The sequence below is a fragment of the Helianthus annuus genome, chromosome 9 (assembly GCF_002127325.2).
Source record: "Helianthus annuus cultivar XRQ/B chromosome 9, HanXRQr2.0-SUNRISE, whole genome shotgun sequence".
Lineage (NCBI taxonomy): Eukaryota > Viridiplantae > Streptophyta > Magnoliopsida > Asterales > Asteraceae > Helianthus > Helianthus annuus.
The window spans coordinates 72,514,318-72,525,082 of NC_035441.2; the positions used below are offsets into that span (position 1 = coordinate 72,514,318).

Here is a 10,765-nt window from a genome sequence, read left to right on the forward strand (position 1 = left end):
AAATTTCTTTCAAGTTGGGGATGATGTGACAACCCGAACTTCTAAGGTTAGTAGAGTCTAATCTAGTGAGTTTACTTTCCCGCTATCTACTATTTCCTTTCATTGTGTTGGTATAATCTCGCTAAGTTTAAAGTTGCACGTAAGATAATCTCGTTGGTACTGGACCACTAATTTTGGGCCGCACCTCTAGTGAATCAAACTAAACAAACTAAACAAGTCATACGGCCCTATATGATCAAGTCCAACCTTATGAGTAGAATGATGTTCATGGCCCAAATGTAGCATAGATTAACAAGTGTGCAACTGGGCCGCAGCCTATTCATGCCAAAGTAGGGTTTACATCTCATTTATATTACAGACTTGCACCCGTATGTAACCTATTATTAATTCCCAATCATCACATAACAAAACCCCATCTACCCATTGTGCTTGGCGGCAGCAGACCCCCCCCCCCTGTGCGAAGATAATAGTGGCCAGCAATCTCTACTTGTTGATTTTCGTGTTTGTGAGGTATTATTTAATTGTGATGTGGGTGTCAATTATATGATGAATATGTGAATTACCATGATGATAATATCTCATAACAATACATGTCGGCCATGTTACTCATAATTGCATGGAAAGGATTGTCAAATGCATGTGATGTGTTGCATGATTATTGGACCGCTAGGAGGTATGATAAAATATGTATGTTAATTGGTCATTGGACCAATCGGTTATAGGTGGTAGAAATAAGTTAATAAAATGTTATTAATTCTTGGCTGGAACGATTCCAGTATAGACTATATGATTAATTAGGTAGCCTGGGCGGTGTGTTTTGTCTTACTCGGATGATTAGCATACTAGTTGATTGGACCGCCCGTTATTATAAGAATTATCGAACTTCCGACTAGTCAGGTTGACTGTTTAAAAATACTTTGTTATTATTTATGAGGTTTGGGCCGCCCATATCTGTTGTGCACTCCCTAGCTAGACGAATTTGATACTACAAAAATTGGCTGCTTGTCACTCATTTATATGCTAACTCTATTAACAGAATAGTAACATATTTTTGGCCGATCCTCATTGGTCACTAGGGAGGTGATATGTGATGACTTATTTGACTTATGTACATGAATTGGGTTTGTGTAGCATAATAGAGATGATTAAATGTTGTTGTAAATTATGTTGTTGTAAATTAAATGTGTGGAAATTCTTGATAGTTGGGGTAGACTATTCGTGTTAACCATAAGCAGCCCAGTTCATTATGTATGGGAATAGATCATAACAATTTGGATGATTAATGTCATTAGATGAAGTTACTGAGATGCTGTGAAACAAAAGTTAAATCATGATTTGTTATGTCGCGGATTGGGAATCGGGGCAAGTTAACCGATCGGCTCATAACACTTGTGAAATCCGGGCCGCACGGCTGCACGAAATTCGGGTTGGGCCAGGGCCCGAACCGGGTTAAATGTGATTACCTGATCAATGTGTTATATGTTGATAATATTACAATGGGTTGGGTATGTAGATTAAACCGAATAGGTATAGGGCTGAATGCACACTATGGTTATGCGATGTTGTGAATAATTGTTACAGCTTATGTGATTGTATGAATCATACTTGTGATTATTTATTCTATGTGCACGAAAGATGGTGATTTATGTAAACATGAAAACTGATTATCACTGGTGATTATACTAGGATTTGATTTACCAACTGTGAACGGACATTTAATCTAACCGAGCAACTCAAAGGTGAGTTCACTACATTCGAGCATGCGTCCCAGTGGTTGGGGACAGTCAGTGGGTATCCCATGGGGGGATGAGTCTTTGGGTAAAAACGGGTATATTGGTTAGTATTCTCACCTATCATCTTTTGTAAGTCCCTCATCGGGTATTAGTTAGTAGCGCTACTTAGGTTTGGCACCCTCACCCCGTGCCTGTAGAGGACGGAGGTGAACTAATGACCCAGTCTGGCCCAGTACTAGATAGGAGTACGTGGGAAGGGCAGTCGTGTATTTCAGGAGCCGTCATTGTTCGGAAATGAGATATTAACAATATTACTTGCATTGGTTATTGAACGGTTTTACACACAACGGGTAATAAACATTTTCTAAAACTGTGAACTCGCCAGCTTTGTCTGATACACGTGTTACATGCTCGCAGGTCGTTAGGTATCTTGGAATTGGGAAGCTTGCTATCTGGGAGTGCTGGAGTGGTCATGGATCGAGGCTCATGGATTGAAATACATTTAATACATTGGTTTTAAGCGTTATTACGAAACAATTGTTAAACGACTTATTACATGCTTCCGCTACACAACTTTTGAGAATTAATATTATGTTGACAACTTATTTTGGTAAAATAGTGTCATGACTTATTTAAATATTAATCACATTGGTTCAATGTGATTGGTGGCTCGAACTCTGATGCGTGACACGCCTCGCGGAGTTTCCGCAGGTGAAATTTTGGGGGTGTTACAGAAGTGGAAGAATATGCAAATAGTATCTCTTGCCAAGCGAGTGACTTCCCGTTCACCTATTTAGGCATCAAAGTTGGAGCTAATATGAATAGGATCTCAAGTTGGGCGTCGGTCATTGATTGCTTTGAAATAAGGCTTTCGCTTTGGAAATCGGCTACCTTGTTGGTGGGTGGAAGATTAACTCTCATCAAATCGGTCCTGGATAGCTTACTGACTTACTATTTCTCATTGTTTAGAGCTCTGGTTGGGGTTATAAAGAAGCTTGAAAAGCTTAGAAGAAATTTCTTTTGGGGTGGAACATTGAATAGATCGAAAATGGCGTGGGTAAAGTGGGTGGATGTAATAGCACCAATTAAAATGGGAGGCCTCGGGCTGGGATCATTACTGGACGCAAACTGTAACCTTTTAGCCAAATGGGTTTGGCATTTCAAAGCTGAACCCGGTAGACTTTGGCGTCGTGTAGTCTTTGCTTTACACCATTCGCCTAGAAGGTGGGAACCTCTGCCACTCAAATATGGGAGAACCAGGATTTGGTGCAACATAAACAACGTAAAAGTGAATTTAAGAAGCAAAAACGTGCATCTTAATAATTATATTCAGGGCGTTGTGGGTTCAGGATCATCCATTAGATTCTGGGTTGACACATGACTTGGCGACACCGGTTTTAAGTTATTATTTCCTTCCCTCTTCCGTCTCGAAAAAAAACAAAGGTTGTAGCGTTAATACGCGCTTGGCAGGCGGTGTCGCTGGGCAATCTGGTTTGGGAGTGGTCCAGGTACCCCTCATCATTAGCTGAAATGCAGGAACAAGACGCCTGCACCACGCTGCTGAACCTTGTCAATCTCAACCACTGGGAAGACTCATGGAAGTGGCCCGGTGACTCGAGCGGAGTATTCTCAACAAGATCAATTAAAAGGTTGTTGTGTGGGACCAGTAACAACTCTGCCCAGGTTACTTTCGGCTGGAATACATGGCTTCCCAAAAAAGTCAATGTTTTCGGTTAGTGTCTATCGTTGGACAAACTCCCTACCCGAGCAGCACTAGCGAGAAGACGTATTTCAGTGAAACAAATGAAACGACGGAACACCTTTTTACTTCATGCATCGTCGCCTCAATCTTGCGGCAGCAAATTTCAATGTGATGCAAAACTTCTCCAATATTTGTTTTCTCGGTCGTAGACCTTTTAAAACTCCACATGGATGTAGCAGACTCTAACTTGAAAAAACAAATTGTCAAATCGGTAATCTTGCTTGCTTGTTGGATCGACTCTAACTTGAAAAAACAAATTGTCAAATCGGTAATCTTGCTTGCTTGTTGGATCATTTGGTGTGAAAGAAATGAGGTCGTTTTCCAGTCTAAGCGTGTGGATGTGGGGTTGATTTTGTCTGATCTAAAGACGAGAGGTTTGTTGTGGATAAAAAATAGGGCCAATAATATATCAACGGATTGGAGTGAGTGGTGCAATTTTGTTTGTATAACATAGTATAGTTTTAGTTCAGTTTGGGGTTTATAGCTATGGCTAGCTTGTTGATATTTGTTTTGTTTGTTTTCTTTTAATAAGATTGGCCTTCAAAAAAAAAATGATTGTTAAGAAAAACTAGGATTTTGACCCGCCGCGCGTTGCGGCGGCGTCTAAAGTTAAAGTAACTCGTATTTATACTTTATATTTGACTCGACTCTTTACTTAAAAAAATTACATCGCCATCGAATGAAAACGTAGTATATTTGACCCGACTTGCTTTCAAATACAGTTTACGAACGTATACAAAATAAGTAGAATATAGATAAAAAAATATAATAATTTGTCCACGTTGCGGTGTAAAGTCGTAAAAGTCATTTAAACCAAAGGAGGTGTCAAGTTATTAAGTAGAAATGATTAAGAAGGTCAAAGTTGTCAATTACTGAAAGTTAGAAGTAAATGTGCAACTTACTTAAAAATAAGGGTTAATAGTGTTTCATATAAAAATTTAAGGGTGTAAAGTGGAAAAACTTGAAAGTGTAAGGGCCTTAAAGAAATAAAAAAATCAAAAAACTTAAGGGTTAAAAGAGAAAGGTCAAAAATTTGTTTTTATAAAAAAGTTAAATAAAAATCCGTTTAGTGTGTTTTTATCAAAAAGTTAAATAAAAACCCGTTTAATGTTCACTAATTATCGGCCGTGGTATATGGATCTTTTTTCTCAGAATTTTTTAATCCCAATACACGAAAAATATATGGGTGCACGACTTTAACATACACGTGCATAACTTAAATAATTATTATGCAGATGCATTGTTTTAACACAATAATGTATACCTTTAAGTTTAACATATTAATTTTAAAATACTTTGGTGTATTTATGTATAAATTAGATATATGATCCAACAAAAAAAAATTAATACTACATATGCACAAATCAAACAATTAAAATTTCATATTTAGTAATTTTTATAAATACAAATTATAATAACTCTACTATATGCCTTTTTGTCTCATTTTCCTTTCAAACTTACGTAACTATTTTTTGTGAGAAAATATAGTTTTCGTCCTTGTTGTTTGAAAAAAGTCAGTTTCAATATATTTTTTTTTCTGCATAAGACACTCCGTGCTTTTTTTTTTTTTTTTTTTACCAATTCAGTTAATGACACTAACATCGTTTATTTTTGTTGTTAAATGAACAAGCATTTTAGTCTTTTTAAACCAACTCCACCGCGACAATCTCCTTCAACTTACTAGCACAAATAAAAGATGTTAGTGTTATCGAATGAAATGACAATAAATTGAAAAACACAAAGTATCATATGAAAAAAAAAGTTTGAAACGAATATTTTGGCTAGAACACATGAACAAAAACTGTTCTAACTCAAAAAGAATTTTAAATAAGGGGTGATATGATTCCCTTATCTAAATGAGATATTTGATACTATAATTTTTTTTTTTGTTGAGTCATATGACGTTATTCAAGTTTTCAGAGGAGTATATATATATATATAGGGAGCCGCTAGAATGAGAACCACCTCGAGTTGTAAGAACCGCGAGAACTACACCCCACGGAGCGCCGTTCGCCGCGATTTTTTTTTACAAGTAGATGTGTGCATTATAAACACGGCCGTAAAAAATCACGGCGAACGGCGCTCCGTGGGGTGTACTTTTTTACACCTCAAGTTTGGTGAAAAAAAAAGAAAAAAGAAAAAAAATTAAAAAACACCAAACTTGAGGTGTAAAAAAGTACACCCCACGGAGCGCCGTTCGCCGTGATTTTTTACGACCGTGTTTATAATGCACACATCTACTTGTAAAAAAAAAATCGCGGCGAACGGCGCTCCGTGGGGTGTAGTTCTCGCGGTTCTTACAACTCGGGGTGGTTCTCATTATAGCAGCCCCCTATATATATATATATATATATATATATATATATATATATATATATATATATATGATATCAGGGCATGGATCTACAGAAAACTTATTTCTACTAAGAAAACCTAGGAAACCCAATCTAGACCATTGATCATGATCATCCAATGGCTCATAAAATTTGAAGCATTTTTGAATTAAATTAAATAGAGTGGTAAAGTCAAAAAGGTACTTCAAGGGCATATGGGTAAAATTACCTATGATATTATGACATTTTATATATTATATTCATATTGATTAGACATTCATGATATGAAAAGGAGAGAGAAGCACAATTACCTATAACCAAGATTCCCATTTCTCTCTTTCTCTCTCAGACCTTCATTCTCTCTCTTCTTTATTATTGTCACCATCACCATCTTCATTGTTTCTCTTTCTTCTTTCTTCTTTTCTTTGAGAATTCAAAAAAACTTCTGTGCATTCACCATCATCATCATCCCTTCTCTCATCCTCTCTCTTTCTTCATGTTTCAATCACCAAGAACACACACAAGTGTGTGTGAGAGAATCGTTATTGTTAAAACCCCTTCGTGTTCATGAAGAACACCAAGAACACACACACAAGTGTGTGAGAAAGAAGCAGGCCTGAATCATTCGGTTGCATGTGTTTCTAGAGAGAGAAAGTTATTAGAACACCAAGACCAAGAACACACACAAGTGTGTGAGAGAGAAGCAGGTCAGAAATCATTTGGTTCATGGGTTTTAGAGAGAGAAAGTTGTTAGAACGCCAAGAACACACACACACAAGTGTGTGTGAGAGAATCATTTTTGAAGATCTTCATCGTGTTCATCAGACGGGTCTAGATCCGGTTAGTGTTCTACTAATTGCAAGAACACACTTGATTTTTTTGTTAAAAAGGTTGTCAATAACTTTTTGTGTGCTCAAAGTGTTCTAGTAATGGGTTAATGTTCATGTATTTTGCAGGTTTTTGTTTTTATGTTAAAATGATTTTTAGTTTTTTGATATTTTCAGTTTGTTGACCAATAATTTATGGGTTGGGTTTGTGTTAGGTTTTATAAATTGGATATGCTTTATTTTGTTTTCTGTTTTTTGTTTAAATTGGGCATCCCAATTATTGGTAGATAATTAGTTTGAAAATCCATAATTGTTACAGTAAAGGTTTCAAAATGTTGTTGGTTAAGTTGTTCTTTTTTTATAATTAGTGTTAAATGTTTCAAATTTTTGCAGGCATAACTAGTTACGTATGTTACATTTCTGCCAGCTAGATTCTAAACTGTTTCTCCTGTATGTTGTAACATATATTACACTTTCGGACAATATATGGTGCATACATTGTGTTACACATTTTGTTTTGATATGAGTGGATATTGAAATGGTGAATGGTAATTGTTGTATCCTCATCTTAGCAAGTACTCTTTTGCTGACTACTAATATTTGTGTTTTTCATTTCTTGGGCAGGACTGGGACTGGGAAGAAACCTAACAAAACATTATGTGTTTACAAATCTATATCTTTTTAAATGGGTTGAAATGTTATTTTAAATGGGTTGTTAGTTGAAATGTCTTGCTGGCATAATTAGCTACATATGTTGTAATAAGGTTACACGTGTTACTTATGTTAAAACCAGCCCTTTCTTGGACATAAAAAGGAGCTACACATATGTAACACATGTTTGTAACGTGTGTTACACTGGAGGGTACCTTTGATGTTGTACAGAAGTTACCCTCCAGTGTAACACATGTTACAAACATGTGTTACATATGTTCAACCTCTTTGTTACCAAAAATCGGGGCTGCACATATGTAACACGTGTTACAACAGGTTTTTACCTACTTGCACGTCTCTATTACAAATGGATGAAAAACAGTTTTTTTAAAACATCCACGGTGTAACACTTGTTTATTTGAAAGTTCTTAAAACAACCGTTGTAACACGTGTTATAATCCCATCTTCAATGTAAAGATACATCCAATGTAACACGTGTTACAAAAGGAAATTACCTACTTACACATCTCTATTACGTTGATTTAAATAGTTATTTAAAAACATCCACTTTGCAACACTTGTTTATTTGAAAGTTCTTAAAACAACCGTTGTAACACGTGTTACAACTTTTTTAGTGTTGTGCATTTTCCTTTTTATTATCTCATCTTCAGCTTGAAGATACATCCAATGCAACACGTGTTAGGTTTGTTACGTGTTACAAAAGGTTTTTACTTAATGTAATAGTAAGTTTAAATGTTAAAATGTTTTTTTAAGATTGGCTGTTAAATGTTAAAATATATAAACTTCATAATTTATTCGGAATATCTCGTTTATTTTACAAATAACTCCGGAAATATTACTTGTGCTATTATGTATTTACTATGGCGGTTGTATTTGCAGGAGTGAGGAGAATGACCAGGTCCGTGACGGGTAGGCTGGCTAATAAGCGAAAGCAGAACGATAAAGAAACAGAACGATAACGAAAGAAGGTAGATGGAGAAACCGATGAAGAATGGGAACAAGAAGTCGATGAATGGGGTGAAAGCAATGGAGTTAGGGTTTTGAAGAGAAAGGAATGGGGTATGAAGAAGAAAGAAAGAGATGGATTCTGTATGTATTTTTTTGTTTAAAAAGGGAAGAAATGATGGGTAATAAATGAGTTGATGTGATGGTGAAGAGAGTGAAATGATATCTTGATCAAATGACCAATATGCCCTTTTAACATGTGTTTTAAAAAGATGATGTGGATCAATCTTGGCCACACAATTAAGGTTTGCCAAGTTTTCTTGATTAAATGGGTTTTTCATAGATACTTACACTATGATATCATTCTACAAATATAACCTAAGAATACACCCTTTTACATATGTTATGCATAACCCTAAGAAACCATTAGTATGCACAAGATTAACATACCATTAGTAAAACACACCTTTGACATATGTATGCATCATTTCAACACACCAACACATAATTACAACACACTTAATTAATAGTCCAAAGTGTAACACTGATTTACACATGACTTTCTTTTCCTATAAAAAAGGTGAGATTTTCTATAAAATACGTGTTACTGTTATAAAATCATAAAACATAGAAGAGTAGAACGTTATATAAATAAAGTTATATTTTAACTATTCATTTAATACGATGAAAAGGCGTGAAGAAAAAAAGATCATCTTGAGTCTTGAAAATTACTCTTTGACTGCAACAAAGAGCACACGAAAACGTTGACGATTTTTGTTCAACACGCTTCCCTTAAAACAGATTTCACGCCTCTACCAAAGACGACGCGTCTGTCTCCCAGGGTACAACAGCCGAAGTAGTCTGTACTGCCGAAAATGGCCATGCGCCCGAGGTTACACTGGATAATTGTAGTGTTTGAACTTATGGAACAAATAAAGATGTGACGGTGGTGAAATCGAATAGAGAAAACATATCTCTATAGGTACCCAACACATGGGTCTTATTTTTTTTCTTTTCAATAACTCTCCATATATTCATGTAATTTTCTTGTATTTTCTCTTATATTTTTCTAGATGTTCTTCCTCTCAAATGAGGCACATAGCCTATTATTATACAAGAGTTGAGAATGAGTGAAAAGTCTCACTTAATTAGAGACTTAAATTGAGACATAAAGACTCAAATCAAAAGACATTAAAACTCTACTTAAAAGTTTAGTCTTTAGTTCACCATATGAAGAGTTTATTAATAATTATAATTTCATTAAATATCCATTCACCAAATTTTCAACAATCCCCCACATGAATGGAGATTGTTCAAAACACATAAAATTTCCAATGGAACCTCGACAGTTGAGTTTTGCATATGATAGGTAGGTGTTACACTTTTCACCTCCGCTCATGAAATGCACTTAGCCCACTAGCTCTGAGTAAATCTTGATGTCTTTGAACTCGTCTGCCGTTTGTGTAGACGACAATACACTTCACACAAAACTCTCCTTAGCCGGGTCATCTCCTCATAGTCGTATCCAATAATGGTCGTGGAACACTTTCCTGGTTCTACGAGAGCTCTAGGAATTGTGCCCTCAATTCCATTCGAAGCAACCCCACTTCTCTCTAACATAGGTGATTCTCCTTAGATCATTAAAAGCATTGTGGTTATCATGATTTATCCAAATCAATTACCACATATTATGCTTAGCCTCACTCTTTGTCACCGAATATCATAGGAATAGACTAGGACGTATTTAAACACCCTTTTATACTTTGGGGGTATGTATGACCATATATACTAGCTTATGCATATCATTTATGCCCCCATAGTGATCACCCTTAGGCATATGAGTTAGTTGTCCTATTGAACTTAGATCTTGAGATCTCTAGTCAACTAAGTTAGGTTTCCTTCACATACCCTTTTCCATGGGCTTCAGTCTCATTCCACAAGTTGATCTCTAATAAACCCTTAGGTTGTTGGATCTATAACATTAACAAATAACTTTGCGTATTTGAGATCAATTGTCATGATGTGTTCTTAACTCGTAAGTTAATTTTACCTATTGTCAACTTCTAAGACTATAACCTCAGTGGCCATCTGAATCTGGTTATAACATATGTCTTCGTAAGATACGTGTATTATTTAAGGCAAACACATCTCCATTATGCACTACGACCTTTGTGTCCTCCACTTAGTCGTCTATTTGCAATGTTAGATTGGATTACAAAATCCTTATTGCCAAAAACAAATTCAAGACACCCACAGATTTAAGTGTTATTGGATAACATCTAGATGGGTTAATGAGAACCATTTCTACATACCCTTATAGGGTTGTTTCTTAAATGGATCCTCCCCCACATTTCTTGCCATTTGATCAACATTTCTGTAACACCACTTATGGCGACATTTATACACATATGATTGAACAATATCAACCTCATTGTATCAGTGAATTCAACTCATATTGCATTAGCTTACATAAGCTTCTGAGCTGACCAAAGC

At 35.8% G+C, this 10,765-nt stretch overlaps 1 long non-coding RNA gene across 1 annotated transcript; it reads left to right on the plus strand.

Moving 5' to 3' along the window:
- Nucleotides 1-6,143: 6,143 nt before the first annotated feature.
- On the plus strand, nt 6,144-8,528 carry LOC110874410. Its single transcript, XR_002555925.2, has 2 exons — nt 6,144-6,668; nt 8,207-8,528. It is a non-coding gene; the product is annotated as an uncharacterized LOC110874410 (long non-coding RNA).
- The last annotated feature ends 2,237 nt before the right edge of the window (nt 8,529-10,765 follow it).